Source organism: Ictalurus furcatus, chromosome 18 (genome assembly GCF_023375685.1).
Source record: "Ictalurus furcatus strain D&B chromosome 18, Billie_1.0, whole genome shotgun sequence".
NCBI classification, from domain to species: domain Eukaryota; kingdom Metazoa; phylum Chordata; class Actinopteri; order Siluriformes; family Ictaluridae; genus Ictalurus; species Ictalurus furcatus.
Window position 1 is genome coordinate 6,808,113 of NC_071272.1, and position 18,431 is coordinate 6,826,543.

Below are 18,431 nucleotides of genomic sequence, written 5' to 3' on the forward strand. Positions count from 1 at the left end.
GATGACGAGAAAACGACTTTTGTTATGTGGCGATCACGAGAAAAAAAAGAAAGAAAACAAATAAATGACAAGGCCTCTTAAGGCTTCTGTAGTTCAGAGTACATGACACTAGACCAAAGTAATGACGTAAAAATGCACCAGTGCGAAACAAAAAATTGTTGTTTAAGTTATATTAAGGATTACGCTTTAAAAGGTAACTGCTGTCACCATTCAGTTATCTTAGATGATTATGCAACTCGACCTTTACAAATTTTGTTTGAATATCCCTGATCTAGAAAGTGGCCTGGGGTGATGTCCTGCCAGCCCAATCGCCACTCCACGTCCACAGCCCGTAAAATCACACAAATGTTATTAAGCACTAGCCAACAATGGCAAAATAATCCCGACGGTGTCAAATCTGATCAACGTTTCATTCTGGTATATCGATATTCAGTATCAGAACGCTACATTCCTGTTAGTTAAGTGCTTAAGATGGTGTCACTCGGCTAGTTGATGAGCTTACTCAGTTTCCGAGCTGAACAAATCATAACGGCGTAGCAGCAGATTTATACGATACGACGGACATTTTTTAAAAACTCCACCCCCTTTTTTCAGCCCGTGTAAACTCTACATCATTGTAACTCTACAGCAGTTTCTGTACAGTGAGAGCATGAGCGTGAGTCACACCCTGAGTCCGATGTGTGAGCTTTGACGCAGTAATCACACCTTTAGCGCCTCTAAGCCTCGCCAATCGACAGCTACTCATTAAAGCCTCCCCTGCCGTGTTTGATGAATAATTAATGATTTATTAAATTAGCTTCAGTTAAGTGTTATTTAATGAAGATTGAAAGGCTGTAATGTAAAATTAAATCAGGTTCACTGCTGCATTATTTAAAAAAAAAAATTTGAACGTGGGGGATTCCACATTTCAGCAGTTGCGGTGACATTTGTGTCTTGCAAAGATTTTTTTTGTTGTTGTTAAAAAGGCCCAATATTTTCATCACTCAGATGCACCAGACCACCCCGTTACCATGACAACCACCCGGCATGAATGAGGGGCAACTCCTGTTTCTAACATTGTCAACCAAGATAAAAGAGAGACAGAGCAGAAGCCAGAAGATGAAAAGAACGTCAGATGGAGATGCGGAGATGTACGAGGCGTTAAAACGAGCAGAAAATCACGCTGAAAAGATCCAGATTTAAAGCTCCAGCGTCACACAGAGGCCACAACAGGTGACACTAGCGGTACTCTTTAGCATCTTCTCATCACTGATGTTGTGTTTATTGGTTGAAAGTTTCTTCTTTGGCAGTAGTGGCAGCTGAGTTGTAGACAGTTTCTGATTTGGGATTTATTTTTTTGCATAAAGTCTAATTTACAGTTTTCCACTTGCCATAACATGCCATGACATCTTTAGCTTTTGCTCTTTTTGCTAACAAATAATAGAATTCCATCTCCATTGTTCTCTATTGTTATTCTGTCCTACTTTTAAATAAACCATTATGTTCAAAACGGTGCTATTGCTGAGGTATATGAGGAATAACACACTTATGGCATGATGTTTTAGGAACATTATGTTATAGGTGGTGTGATGAAGTACCATTGTCAATGTTACCATGCGAAAGTTGATTATTTTCCTTTAACAGCACGTTCTGAAGTGTTTGATTCTTCTTAAACCGTAGCAATTTGCCAACTTTTACAATTGTTTTTTATTCTCCCATGTACGTTCCATTCCGCCGGAGGAATTTAAATCGACTTATCGGACATTTTCAATCAGTATACACAGACGAGTTAAGTCTGATAATAGATGAATCAGCACACTGTTGGGTTTCTGTGTGTAGAGTATCGTGACTCTGTGTTTAGCTGCTGGTGAGCAGGGAGATGGGAAAGGGGAGGGGTGTGAGCCCCCTGCTGGGAAAACAATTCACACCTCTCCACAATAACCTTGGTAACCTTTTTTGAGAGTAAACCACTGCCACAATAAAATGATAACATTTCACACACCTAGTAAGCTAGGTCAAAATGATGAAACAATGCAAATTCTTAAAGCCCTGAGTGTCTACTTTCATATGAGCCTTTAACGATGTGTAAACTCCTCGGTCCTGAAGACTTTCCCGTGGAAAACTACAAAGTGTTTAGTTTCAAGAAGAAGAAGAAGAAGAAAAAGAAGACGAAGAAAAGACAAGACTATATCACTTTGAGTTTTTCAGTAAAATTCTGCCTTCCTGTTTCCTTTCAGTTTTCCAGTTTTCCTAAAATTCTGCCTTCCAGTTTCGGGAGGAATGGAATGATACGCTATTGCTCTGAGGAAAAAAGTGATTCCGCTTGATCTGTCTGCTTGCTGTCAGAATATCACCACAGCCACTTTTGACAGTCCCCATGACCCTAAAGTCACGTAAAATAAGACATTCAGCAGACAGTGTGTATGCTTTGTCTCTTATTTTATACACAGTCACTGTGTGTGTGTGTGTATGTGTGTGCACTACTGCGTATGATCCCAAATAATGCTCTAAATAAAGTTAGGCTGAAAGAGTAATGTGACATAACCCCGCTTGCTCACTCGCTCACTCGGAGGATGACGTCTGAACCGCCGGGGAACACAAACGTGTTTTCAAAGACGACAGCTCCAGTGAAGCTGCGCTGGTGCAATGCAGCACACATTTACACACAGCTACACACAGACACAACTATACACACACACAACAGAATATACAGACACAACTATACACACAAACACACAACAGAATATACAGACACAACAATATACTCAAACACAACAATGTACACAAACACAACAATACACACAAACAACAATATACACCAACACAACAATATACTCAAACACAACAATGTACACAAACACAACACACACAAACACAACAATATACTCAAACACAACAATGTACACACAAACAACAATATACAGACACAACAATATACACAAACACAACAATGTACTCAAACACAACAATATACTCAAACACAACTATGCACATAAACACAACTATACACACAGACACAACAATGTACACAAGCACAACAATATACACAAACACAACAATGCACATAAACACAACTATATACACAGACACAACAATGCACACAAACACACCAATATACTCAAACACAACAATGTACACAAACACAACACACACAAACACAACAATATACTCAAACACAACAATGTACACACAAACAACAATATACAGAAACAACAATGTACTCAAACACAACAATATACTCAAACACAACTATGCACATAAACACAACAATATACACAGACACAACAATGCACATAAACACAACTATATACACAGACACAACAATGCACACAAACACACCAATATACTCAAACACAACAATATACACAGACACAACAATGCACATAAACACAACTATATACACAGACACAACAATGTACACAGACACAACAATATACACAAACACACCAATATACTCAAACACAACAATATACACAGACACAACAATGCACATAAACACAACTATATACACAGACACAACAATATACACAGACACAACAATGCACATAAACACAACTATATACACAGACACAACAATGCACACAAACACACCAATATACTCAAACACAACAATATACACAGACACAACAATGCACATAAACACAACTATATACACAGACACAACAATGTACACAGACACAACAATATACACAAACACACCAATATACTCAAACACAACAATATACACAGACACAACAATGCACATAAACACAACTATATACACAGACACAACAATGTACACAGACACAACAATGTACACAAACACACCAATATACTCAAACACAACAATATACACAGACACAACAATGCACACAAGCACACCAATATACTCAAACACAACTATATACACAGACGCAACAATGCACATAAACACAACTATATACACAGACACAACAATGCACATAAACACAACTATATACACGGACACAACAATGTACACAAACACAACTATATACACAGACACAACAATGTACATAAACACAACTATATACACAGACACAACAATGGACACAAACAGAAGAATACGCACAAACACAACAGTATACACAAACAACAATGTACACACAAATATAATAATGCACACAAACACAACAATCTACCCTGACACAACAATACACACAAATGTAACAATACACACAAGCACAATTATATACACAAACACAGCAAAGCACATGCATACATTTATCCTGCTCCCTTACACACACACACACACACACACAACTAAACTTTTTGAAATTCAATTACAATGATGAAGTGTCCTGCTTTCATAATCCTCACCCATGAAAGAGAGAGACAGAGAGTGACAGAGAGAGAGAGAGACAGACAGACAGACAGACTCTGAGTGAAAGAGACTGAATGAGAGAGAGCAAGAGAGACTAAGAGAAAGACAGTGAAATCGAGAGAGAATGAGATAGAGAGAATGAGAGTGAGAAAAGGGGATGGAAAATTATCTTACAGAAAATAGAATATAATATAAATAGCAAATAATTAACTGTTAATTATAATAATCACCTTACGTGGAGAAAAATGTCAATTCTATGTTGGCTCATTATACAATTTACTTATTAATTAGTTGCATTTTAGTAAATCGATAGAAAACCTTTTTTTTGTTTTAGTGCCGTAGTTTTTCTTGAAACCTATTCTGTGACCACACCTTTCCTTTATTATTCCTTTCTTTCTGTCACTTATTCCTCCTTTTCTCTACTGCTCTGCTCTGAGTTATCGCCAACACCCAGACGGCCACAGACACTCTACACGTGTGTGTAGGTCATACGCTCAGCCTGCACATTACAACCGTACAACAACCTCTATAACTACTGGAACTGAGAATGCTAACAAACCGGTACAGTCACGCTAGTGTCTTTTAGCCTGGATAATACTGTACATGAACAATAAACAGCATTTAAAAGACTCCACTCTCTGTAGGAGGGTGTTAGCGGGTGGTGTGTGAATCTTTTCCTCACACAAACAGGACGAGTTTCTGATTTGGACCTGTTCTGAGGGAAAATAAAAAACGGTTTTCTAACAACGCCGCTGTCACGGGCCACTAGAGTCACCGCTGACCCTTCCATTAATCATGGAACGCAAAAAAAAACCCCACCCTGCTACAGGACACAGAGGACGCGGGATTACACACAAACACGATCCATCACAATGTCTGCTGCGAATATGGATAGAAAAGACTTGGTTGGTTAGCTAAAAATAGTCCAAATTAAATGTAAAATAAAGTAAATTATTAAAACAATGATCATTTGAACCAGCGTTACTTCTGTCGTAAACAACGTCCATAAGGTTTCTTAATCTTTGCATGATTTTTACACAAGAATTATACACACTTACACACACACACACACACACACACACACACACACACACATTCACACACTATGGACAATTTGGAAATGCCAATCAGTCTACATCAGCCTACACGTGTCTTCGGGAGGAAACCGGAGCACCAAGAGGAAACCCCTGAAGCACGTGGAGAACATGCTAACTCCACACACGCATGTTAAATAAACATCTCCTTACATCAAACTTCACCATATCAACAGTTATACCTTTTGTAATCCGTTTATGTGGCATGTCCGTGGAACAAGTCCCTGTGAGTGAGCTGTTACTATAGAAACGATAACGTATTTGAACGAGCGCATTATTATAAACCTGTGATTTGCAGCTGTGCTATTGTCTGAACTGCTGCTATAGAGAATTAATCAACACCTTCTAGCCAATCAGAATCCAGAATTCAGCAGCGCTGAAACTCGTGCACTCAGGCAGAACCATGTCCTACAGCAGTATGATGATGGATAGCTGTAGGGACCCCCAACAGCTGCAGCTGTGTGTGTGTGTGTTTGTGTGTGTGTGTGTGTGTGTGAGTTTCACAGCCACAGTAAGAAAAGCCATAAAGACAACATACAGACAGAAGGAAAGCAATAATAAATCATCGTCTTTTTTCCCTTTAGAGCAGCTGATAACCTGATGCCATTTAACCTTTGACCTCTGCTGATTAAACATCATCGTGTTTGTGACAAAGCTGATCATTTTCTCTGCGTTTGTACTGAACAAGTCAGAATGTGAAAAGTGTGAGTTTCCCCTCATAAACTAACACTGTACTGAGAAAATAACAGCTTTTATGAGGAGGCTGTGTTACCGTGATAGCTCCTGATACAGGGTTAAAGGTCACGACCACTGAAGCAGTGCTGAAGCAGTACTGGCTCAGTGAGTATTTAATTTGAATATATAAATTTTTATATGATTCATTTTACACACGGTTCATTTATATTCATGTGATTCATTTTACACACGATTCATTTACTTTCATGTGATTCATTGTACACATGATTAATTTATTTTCATATGATTCATTTTACACACGGCTCATTTATATTCATGTGATTCATTTTACACAAGATTCATTTACTTACATGTGATTCATTGTACACATGATTCATTTATTTTATATGATTCATTGTACACACGATTAATTTATTTTTATATGATTCATTTTACACACGGTTCATTTATATTCATGTGATTCATTGTACACACGATTCATTTATATTCATGTGATTCATTTTACACACGATTCATTTATTTTCATGTGATTCATTTTACACACGATTCAATTATTTTCATATGATTCATTTTACACATGATTCATTTACTTTCATGTGATTCATTTTACACATGATGTTTTTTTACACAACTCATGTATTTTCACATGATTTTTTCCACAAGATTCATTTATTTTCATGTGATTCATTTTACACACAAATCATTTATTCTCATCTGACACTTTTACACATGATTCATTTATTCTCACATGATCTTTTCACAAGATTCAATTATTTTCACGTGATCTTTCTCACACGATTCTATATTTTTTACGTAAATTTTTTTTTCAGGCATTAGGTGGGTCAGATCAGAAAATATGTATATTCAGTATAGATTAATATCAGTCCAGAGTTTAAGGTCTGATCCTCAGTATTTGTCTGATGCAAATAAATATTCCATCCAATTTTAGCATCTTTCCATTATGCTTATTTCACATGAGCAAATGAATGAATTGAAACATAAACGTAGCAAACGTAGCGATTATCCATCACGTCAGCATGTTGTGCTTACGAGTGGAATGAAATAACTTTATATCTTATAATGATCGTATTTGAGTGTGTGTGTTAGAGCAGGCACATTGCTGGAATTACAATGTCCTGCTGTAATAAAACCTTTTTGCTGAGCAGAGGAAATGAGGCTGTGTGATGGAGCTGGAAAGGCTGCAGTACATGGGTTTGCATTCGGTGCACCTCTCTCTCTCTCTTTCTCTTTCTCTCTCTCTCTCTCTCTCTCTCACTGGCAGAATGAGGGAAAACGCATCAATCACCATCCACCGATCTGACGCAAGCAGCGTCCCCTTAATGAAATTTCGGCTCTCCTCACTGCGCGTACACGGGAATCAATTTCTCCCCTCATCTCTCTCTCTCCCTCTCTCTCTTTTCTTTTGTACCTCTTATACTACAGTCCTGTGACAAAACATAAGCCTCATTCACAGAAAGAAAGGTACCACACTTCTACCTTTAGCATGTACATGTGAATATAGCCTACTGTAGTCTACCTTCAAAATGATTTGAAGGTACATAAGGACCATTAATGTACCTTTAAAGCTTTAATCTAAACATTTAAAGATCTATCACAGTATATTAAACTTATAAATTTATAAAACATGGCACCACTCCAGTGACACGGAACAGTGCCGTTTGGTGCATTCATTCCTAAAGTTAATTCAAAAGAAAGCCGAATGCAGAAACTGTAAGTGCCTTTCCTTTTCACTGGTTATGGCACCCTCAAAGGTGCACTTTTTATATCTTTCACTTTTAAAAACTATTTAAGTGGACCTTATGACCACTGATAAACATTTAAAGCTTTACTCGAAATCTAATTAGAGCTACACTACATGCACATTCCCAGGTAAGAGATATACTCTTATTGTTATTCATCCCAGCGACAAGGAAAAGTACAGCTTGTTAACTTTATTAATGAGAGTGTATCTATTTACAACAAGGCCGCAAAGTGGGACAGCGGGCCAAAAAGACGGTATTAAACTGTACTTTTCAGGGTAGTGACACTCTGTATTAGGGTGGTGTCCTTTTTAGTATCTATTTAGTACCTATCGTTCACCTGAAAGAGTAAATACAGGTACTAAACACAAGCATGTGATGGTATCCTCAAGCATACACCTTTTTTTCCCTTCAGTGTTTTAGCTGTAAGGGTAAGGGTCCATTTATGTACCTTAAATCATTATAAAAGGTACACTCTATACACATTTTGTACTTATGAAAGGTACAGCGGTACGAAAAGATACAGTTTAGTACAATTTTTTCTGCAAGTTAGTATATGGGACAAAACGGGTTGGCCAGGGGGGCAGGGTTATCCTCTCAGGGTAGTGATGCTCGGTACTAGGGTGGTACTCTTACAGGTATGTCTTTTGTATATTTTATGTATATCTACATTTCCAGTGAAAGATACAAATGAAAGGTACAGATCAGTAAATGGGAACAGAATCATTTGGTGGGGGGAGGGGGGGGGGTATCAGAGTCAACCTGTCAGCAACCCCAAAAAACCATACACTCTCAAGAACAAATGTATTACACTGTACTTTTCTGCATAGTGACGCTTGGTGCTATAGGGTGGTATCTCCATGGGTATGATTTTAGTACATAATGTTAGTGCGCACCTGGGAAAGTAAATCAGTGCACCTTTGTGCAACTTGTATATCAATGGAGAAACATTCAAGGTTCAGTACAGTACCCTTTGTTCTCACTGGCAACGCTGTGTGGAAAGCGGTTCAGCGAACTCGGCACGCGCAATACGCATGCCAGTTCCTATCAATCCGTTCAATAATGCTTAACAATCCTTTTTTTTTTTTTTTTTTTAAAGTTCCTCATAGAAAGCAATGCACAAAGTAATGCATGGGATAATACACAGGATAACGCATGGAACGGTGAAGAAACCCGCTCCTGATCCCGCGTGCCGTGCGCATCACTAAAAGTCGTGACAGCTTTTAATGTGGCTTCCGCGCTGTTCACTTCTCACAGCAAACACTCGATTTCTTTCCTTCTTTCTAACATTACATCTTCATATGCGTTGAAAAAAAAACCCCACACACATACACACACACACACGCACGCACACACGCATAAATGACACGAACTTACCGGTGAAAGGGGTGAAAAGAAAAAAGAAAAAAAGCAAAGCCGCGGGGGGGATCCAGCAGAGCGCGCGCGTCCTCTCACCCGGTATTCCCCACGATATCCCACCACGGAAGAAGAGCTTTCTCCCCCTTTTCTTTCGGGTCTATACTTCCTCCCCCGCGATGCAGTAAGCAGCTCCGCTGCAGCACTTGGAGAAAGAGGAGAGGAAATGACAGGGAGAGAGAGAGAGAGAGAGAGAGAGAGAGGTGGGGGGTGGAGGACGCAATCAGTAGTTGTATCCCTTTGTGTGTGTGTGTGTGTGTGTGTTTTTTTTATCAAGTCACGATTCTCTAGAGGCAACTTCGTGTGCACATAATAATAATAATAATAATAATAATAATAATAATTAGTATTATTATTATTAATTACCCAGGAGCATCACCGGTATATTTCACACACGCACACACACACACACACACGCACGGATCGGTGTTTCCCAGTCAAGCCCGTGGAGTAGCCTACAGGTTAAACCCCTTCACTGCACACTGTGATGTCTTTCACATCCATTTCATCCTCATGAAAGGCTTTTGAGGCTTTTGTGAATGAGCTGATTAGCAGGAAAAAAAACACTAAAGCATGCCAGTGATGAGTGTCAAGATGTTCTGAGCATCTGAGTTAGTCCTTTTAGCGAATGATTGGCCACATGATGGTTTCATAATAAAGACATTTTGACAACAAAATAATCCAACATACAAACAAGCAGCCAGATGAGTCACTAAAAGGTTAAAATCCGCCCTGAAGGACTTGTGTAAAATATCTTTTTTAGGTCATTTAGCACTTTATCCTGATCAGTGTTCCAGTTCCCCATTGGGCACCTCATAAGAACATGCACAGAAATTCACAAACTCAGGATCGAACCAGCGACCGTGATTTGGAAATGTTTACCCTCATTTATCAAGATGAATACGAATAGATTTATTCGTAAATCATTTGTCCGAGCATTTACACAAGAAATTCTTGTCTTTAATTTTCGTGAAAATCCTATAAATTCATGTGGGGTTGACGTTCGTAGCCTACTCATGCTCCAGAGAGTCTAGGTCTAGGCCGAACTAACGCAAATCTTGACTTGCTCGAATTGAAATCTGCATGTTTTTTTTTTTTTTAAATTTGCATGAATTGCTACACTTTTGGATCTGGAATATACTGTCGAGGTTTCATTGCTTTTTTAAAAAATTATTATTATTTATCAGTCTCCCTTATCCAGAGCGACTTCTAGAAGAGCTTCGGAGTCTCTATCAAAAACACATCTTCATGCTATAGTTCACTAGGGCACTAGGTCAGGGACTAAGAACACCATCAAGAACATTTTGTAAAAAAAAAACAAAAAAATAAACAAAAAAAACCCAGCCACTTTATATTATTGGTATTAAGTATATAAAAAAATAAGAAAAGCCAGCCAACGCAAAGCCATGAATTAAGACAAATGAAACTAATCGTTCCATTACGATAAAAGAAATTGCATCTTATCAACGGAGGACTGGCGTGTCTGTCTGCGCAGAGAAGTAAAACGCAAACAAACGCCTCAGCTGACTGAAGATTTGACTCTCGTGTATGATTAATTTTATTATTAATATAATATATTATAAATATTTTCATTGGCTAAGAAGTGAGTCAAAATAACTTCCACTTACATGCTGGAATTTGATGGTGACCACCAAAATAATCGATCTGACAGCGTGTGCACGAAGTGGCCTTGATCCGCTTCCAAGTTAAACTCTGGTGTTTTGATTGTGGTGACAAAGCGGTTTGTTCCTGCAGCACGCGAACTGAACATGCTGTATGATTTGGGTTGTGGGAGAGATTGTTTTGTAGATGCATGCTCCTAAAATGAGCTGTGAGGCATAAACTTGGCCAAAGGACAGAGCCGTAGTGCTGCAGAAATGCTTTATGCTTGGCAAAGCTTTGTATAAAATTTGCTGTATTTCTGACCAATGAATGAAGGAGTTTTATGAATGAATGCGAGGTTTTTTTTAGCCACACCTCAGTCAACGTTTTAATGCTTTTTGGTTCACTTAATTACATAACAAAACATAACAAGCCGAATGGGCATTCGCTCTAATGGGCATGAAAAGATCCTGAGAATAGCTGGATGCAACTGTGAATGGATTTGGGGCTATCCATGGAGCCGAAATGGTGCCGAAATGGTGCCGAAATGGTGCAATTTTCTGTAGTTCAAGCAAATGATGCTCTACTATACTATACTGTATGTCAAATACACCTTCCTGAGGGGGAAAAAGAGCGGAAGTCTTGTTTAAAGCCTTGTAATACTTCATAATAACGTTCTACAACCTGCCTATGGATCTTATGCCTGTAAAAAAAAAGACACCTAGCCTGAATGTAAAAATTCTTTCAAGAGCAATCAAGTGTTTCTTATATTATAAATCTTATTATAAACTAGTCCTGGTCTACCTTGAACTCATCCTTATTAACTCGTCCACATCCAGATCAGACGTTTGACGTCTCATACATGACCACAACAGCAAATGACTTTCCTCCGACCAAAACATAGACGTCTGATGTGAGAGCTCTTGACTGGAATTCTGTACGAAGGAGAAATTTTCATGCTTTTTTTGCTTGAAATCTTGAACATTTAAAGGTTCTTCGGTTACCTCTCCGGGGAACGCTTTAGGATTCCTTCATCAGTATGAACTTTATCCAGGTTGGTGAATCCAGAGCCTATCCTGGGATCTTGGGCCCTGACGCAGGAATACACACTTACCGGAACGATAGTACGTCGCATGATGTCATACGCACTCATTTGCACCAAGCGGCAATTTAGCACAGCCAATCAAGCTACTAACGTGTTTTTGGGAGGTTGGAGGAAACCGGAGAACCTGGAGGAAAATCCATGCAGAGACTGGGAGAACATGTGAAACGCCACACAGACAATAAGCCGAGGTCACGATTGAACCCAGGGACCTTAGAGCTGTATGCTAAAAACGCTTAACTTTCCAAAGTACCCTTAAAGAACCCTTGAATAAGAGTATACTTATCACTTCATCAGCATGAACATTTATATTACATACTGTAGCACATGGTGTGTTTTGTTGTGTGCAGGTTGTGTGTTTGTGTGTGTATGTGTGTGTGTGTGTGTGTGTGGACATTACGGTGGTATGGAAAATGTGTCTCATCCTTAAAAGAAGTGCTCTTCAGGCCTGGAACACACCTCCAGAGAGCCGTAAGCCGAGAAGCTCACAGCGTTCATCCAGCTGGAATAAAGACGGCCATTTCCAAAACAAAGCGAACGATCCGCTCTCCCCTGTGCGCTAATAAAGCCATCTGGAGGAAGAGCCCAGATGAAGATAGAGGAAGGAGGAAGGATGGCGGGTTCCCCTTCTCAAATGTTCTCAAATAAAATATGCTAATGGTTTCCATGCTTTCGCATCCGACAGCAGCTGTCGCTTTCAGCAGTCAGGAACCCTCCATGGCTCTCAGGCATACACACAGAGAAATGATGGGGTGTAGCCATGGCCAGATACTTTTACTCCTCTTCCTCTTTCTTTCTCTATCACATACACACACACACATACACACACACACACACACACACACACACACACACACACACACACACACACACACACTTTTCGGTGTCATTGTGTCTTTCGAAAGTGTGGAGCAGCTGCTCAGAGTAACAGCTCTGCCTCTCATTAGCTGATGATGTTGGAGAACTTTGGCTTCCTGCTGGAGACGGGCCAGAGCAGTGGACCAGAGATCACAGCCAGGAGCAAAGCATGCTGGGAAAGAGCTAATCAGTTCTACTTCAATAGGGAAAGGAGACATTGGGCACTGTGATCTGTACAGTGAATTTGTGATTTAAAATTTTTTTAGCTGTAGTAGTAGTGTGTGTATGTGTGTGTGTATGTGTGTGTGTGTGTGTGTGTGTGGGTGTGTGTGTGTGTGCTGGGATGAGCTTATTAGACATAACTAGGTACGAACCATGCATCATGAAATTTCTCAGTAGCCATCAATCAATCCTTAGAGAAGAAAAAAATACTTTAACTACCTTTTATTATTTCAGTTACTTTAATATTAATCTAATTATTGTACTTTTATTATTTGAATTTACTTTTATTTTAAAAATCCATACAATAATTTACACATTTATTATACTTTATTTCAATAATGCTGTGTTATTTTCTTGTATTCTTTTTTTCAGTAATAAAAAGATGAAAAAGTATTATTATACTTACTATATTTTACACATTTTTTATTATACATCATATATTGTTGCATATTTGTATCTTATTACTATTTGTTGTCTTTCTAGTTATTTTCCATTAATTAAAATTTTTTTATAATTAGAGTACTTTTTAGTAATTTTCTTTACACATTTTTATTATATATTTTATACTGTATATTGTTAGTATTTAATTTCTTCCTTGTTTATTAATGAAAAAGGAAAAACAGAGTTAAAATACTTATTGTACCTACTATTTTATACATTTTTAATGAATTCTTTATTGTATATTATTAGTATTTAGTTCTTTCTGTCATTGCTATTATTTGTTACATTGCTGTTTCTGATCACAGTAGAGATGTTTTTGGTTGTTGGAATGTTTCTTAACAACATTATTACATTATTGTACCCACACACACACACACACACACACACACATATAAAGAAGATATGTTTCCAACATGGTCTCACACTTTACACTGTAACCAGTCACCTAAAAAGGTCTGATCACGATCAAGGTTCAGACTCGATGTTATCTTTTCTTACAACTTGTGTGAAATTGAATGAAACTGAGACAGAATTGAACATTTCACACTTAATTACTGAGACGCTCCTCCTAACACATGCGGTAGAAAATGAAAGCTAATAAAATAATGAATTGATTCGTAATTGCACACTTTAGCGGTTCTAATCTGATGCAAATATGAGGGGGAAAAAACAACAGGAGAGCTTTTACTCAGACAATTTCAGTCCAAAAAGCTCATAATTACTTTTTACATAATGTTCCGTGTTGTTTAGTGGGTGAAGGTGGACTTTTTTTAAAAATAAAAACCTCTCCAAACAAGCACCAACACGACTTCTCTTCTCTAATTTGTATTCACATACACATACACACACACGCACACACGCGCACACACACACACACACACACACACATGGTGGTGAGTTCTGGAACACCTGTGGGTGGACAACGAGGCTCTTAATTGCTCGCTGTTCGAAAAATGTTCTCCTGTGTCACAAAACCTGCTCATTTTACTTTCATGTGCTTTCACCCCTCGCCTGACCTCCGTCTCATTTCCACAACAACCTCTAAAACCATCCCGAAATACCTAAACAGCTGAATAAAATGTGCATTTTTTAAGGTTTGCTTCTATTAAAACGTTGCAACCGGAATGCTCGGTTCAAACATGGACAGATTTCACTGCACAAACTTTTCAGGATGAAAGAATAACACACTTGGGGGTGTGATTTTTTAGGGAAATAATTAACGTTGGCATGTCATACTTTTTATTGCGTGACGTCTGTGAAACGTTGTAGCGGCTATAAGCAGTTGTTCCCTCATCAGTCTCTGTGCGAATGTGTGTGCGATCGCACCCTGAGATGGGTCGGCACCCCGTCCAGGGGGTCCCCCGCCCTGTGCCCCGAGCTTCCTGGGATAGGCTCCAGGCTCCCAGCAACCCTGTGTTGGATAAGCGGTACAGAAAATGGATGGATCGCTGGATGGATGAGGTAACTAACTCACTAAAATCTATAAAAATATGAACACGAAGCAATGACAGACCTTGCTCTACATGAGTGTTTTGAACAGTTTCCTGGAGCCAGTTGTTTGGATTTTACGCTTTATAACAAATTTGCATAAATCGTGGGGAAAATCTGTTGCTTGTCAGCGGAATCGCAGCCGCCTGTCAGAGTGAGTGTACTGTCACGATGCTGAGTCTACCTTTCCACACAGAAAACACACACACACACACACACACACACACACACACACTCATACACTTATGAGTGGTCCTTCAGAAAGTCTGAGTGCAGAGCCCCCAGTGCACTCTGGGTAAGTATAAAAGGTGACAGAAAGGTTAATTACACCACCCAGACATAAGAGAGGAAAAGAGAAGTGCATTTACGCCATTTTCATCAGTGATTGTGCATCGGAAAAAGCAGCTTGGCTTTTTTTTGTAGAAAAGAAAGTGATTGAATGTATAATTAATATATAAGAGGAATTACGAGGCACTCGGCATCTGGGTTTAGTAGGATGTAAAATATTAAAACACCAGGTCACCAGGTAACCAGGTCACCAGGTCTGTGCTGCAAACTGTCATATTACGTAAGGAATAAAGCACTTGAGGTTGTGCTTTTCTAGACAAATAATGAATGACAGAGTGTTGTGAAACACAAAATAATAACAATTTACACCGATCATCCCGTTCACAAGTTTACATCTCCCTGGTTATTAATGTACCGTGCTGCCTTCTTGAGCATCAGTTAATGTTTGCACCTTTTGTAATAGTCGTGTATGAGTCCCGCATTCATCCTCAGTGTGAAAAGACGGATCTCAACATCATATAGCCGCTGTTAAAAGGGCTTAAATAAGCAAAGAGGCTGGAAAAGCAAAGAATATGGAGGACCTGTAGGATTGTTCTGAAGAACAGTGGGCAGTTTAACTGCTCAGGACAAAACACAGGACTCATGAACAACTATCACAAAACATAACGACACACAGTATTAAGAATCATGGGTATGTAAACTTTCGAACGGGGTAATTTTGATAAATTCAGCTATTATCTTGTCTTGTGAACTATATGAAAACATTTGCTATGTGAAATAGTTGATTCAGGACAGGACTAAATAAAAAACAACATGGGATTTTTATAATCCGTCTTATTTTGTTAACAGTATTAAGATTTAGAAGATTCTGCAAGGGGTGTGCAAACTTTTGGGCACAACTGTACATATATAAATTACCATGCAAAAGTTTTACGCACATGCATAGAAATGCTGTAAAGCAAAGATGCCTTCACAAATAATGAAATCTAACCTTTCTACATAATAAATAAATAAATAAATACTGTAGAGGCCAGTAAACAGTAATAAACTAAACACAGTTTGTATTTGCTTTTAAAAACAAATAGTAGTCTCAGGTACCTTTTGTGCAGTTTTATGAGGATATTAGCTGGTAGGTTTTCCTGGAGAACCAGCCAGAGTTCTTCTGGAGACTTTTTTTTTTGCATGTAAAACCCAGCAGTGTTCATTATGTTTTTCTGTTTGATAATGTAATATGTTGCTTTCTTAACTGACATACAGTACAAAGATTTTTCTCTAACATTCATTTTTGTTGTCATTGCTGTAAAAATAATGTTTGGAAATCAAAAATGACTTAATAATGCTGACGTCATACAATAAACATTTATAATATCTATAATTTGTGTCTAAGACTTTTCACAGTCTTGTATTCTGTATACAGTTATAATCATTGCTAGTGGCTAATAAATAAATACTTGCATGTGTATGTATTCATTTAATTTATTTATTCATTATATGCTTTATCCTTATCCTTATGGAGCATTTTTGCTGGTTGATTGAACAGAACAAAAATCATTGATATTACCTCAATCTCCATCTATGGGAACACGAGGGGGAAATATTTGAACGAAAGGTTGCTTTTAAAATGGAAACTATGAGAGATTGCAGGAAAATATGCCGCATGAAATGTCCCCGTGATATTTGAAAATATTAAGTCGGAAGTGTGAGTCATAAGGCCCTCTGATCTCTCATCCTGCTGTGAGAGGGGGGAGAGAGAGAGAGAGAGAGAGAGAGAGAGAGAGAGAGAGAGTTCTCTTCTCTCAATGAAAATGCTCTGCAAATACCAAAATGTCAGCTTCTTTTCTTCAAATAATATCTGAGCTAAGGAACGTTCATGCAAAGCACGACCTCTCATTAATATTCTCTCACACACAGCGACTGTGTTAAACTGGTGGTGTGAAGAGTTTAAAGGGAAATCCGATGTGTTTTCCTGGCTGTGAGTTTATCCTGAGGGGCTTTTCATAGGAACATTAGTTTTTAATGCAACAGCTTTTTCATCATCTGAGTCATCGTTATCTGAGTCACTGTGTGTGTGTGTGTGTGTGTGTGTGTGTGTGTGTGTGTGTGTGTGAATCCAGACAGTGAGTCAGAAGAAGAAACACTGTCATATCTTGAAGAAATATAGGAATAAATACACATGTAACATGAAGTAATGATCGACAGCGGGGCGGTGTGATGAAGCGATCCTAGTATTTTGTTCCTTTTATACCACATCCATTTGCCATTTTGTCATTTTTATTCATTAAAGAACGTCATGTTGTACATTTAATTTTTTTTTCTTATCAGTTATACTTATAGTTACGTTTAATGTTGTGGAACATCCACGAAACGAGTTACTTCCTGTTCTCATTCATGTTATAGAAGCTATAAACAGTCGTCTTGTTTTCTTGCTAAAGGTTAATAAATATAGTTTGTGAGAAACTGGAACGCATTACAGCTTTAACTTTGAGCGTTTCAAAGCTCTGATACTCAAGACTCCTTCCATCAATAAATGTTCAATAAAGTAAACTGCAGGATAATAAAAAAAACAAACATTCAAACAATTCTCATGCAAAATGAAAAATCTCACTTGGTGCAAGAGAGAGAGAAAGAGAGCAACAGAAAGAGAGAGTAAGAGTGAGTTAGAGAGAGTCCTGCTGTAGTATTCAATCCCACACTCCTTTACCTGTCATCCCAAGTTAACTCAGCTGATAATAGATGACTTCTGACGCTGATGTTAATTGCCTTTTCTTTCTCTACCAGGCCAGTGAGTGTGTGTGTGTATGTGTGTGTGTGTGTTTGTGTGTGTGCTCACAGATGATCTAAGATGGATGCAAAGTACCTTCCTTTCATCCTTGGTCTGCACTTTCATCCTCTCCCTGTAGTCTCTCGATATGTCTTCATGGTCTTCATCCATCGCTCTTCTCTGATCTATCTTTATTTCTTTTACACTCTCTCTCTCTCTCTCTCTCTCTCTCGCTCCCTCATGTTTCCCTTTTTATCCATTTGCCTGAATGAATAATAACGATGATGATGATGTGCACCCAGCGTGCTAATCGAATTGTCCTATTATAAGCCTTAGATATGGTTAAGTTTTTGCCGAAATAGATAAAATCCCCTTTCAGAGATCTCTTTCACATGCTGATTGA

At 38.4% G+C, this 18,431-nt stretch overlaps 1 protein-coding gene across 2 annotated transcripts in view; it reads right to left on the bottom strand.

Annotated features, from left to right (window-relative positions):
- LOC128622335 (synaptic vesicle glycoprotein 2C) overlaps nucleotides 1-18,191 on the bottom strand; it is a 53,942-nt gene extending 35,751 nt beyond the window's left edge. The window contains exon 1 of one of the 2 annotated variants that reach the window (XM_053648758.1): nucleotides 18,125-18,191. The gene's annotated coding sequence lies outside the window, so the exon portion shown is untranslated. Of the gene's footprint in view, nucleotides 1-9,227; nucleotides 9,495-18,124 lie in introns of those variants that run through there. The other variant, XM_053648757.1, reaches the window with a different exon arrangement.
- Between the last annotated feature and the right edge of the window lie 240 nt (nucleotides 18,192-18,431).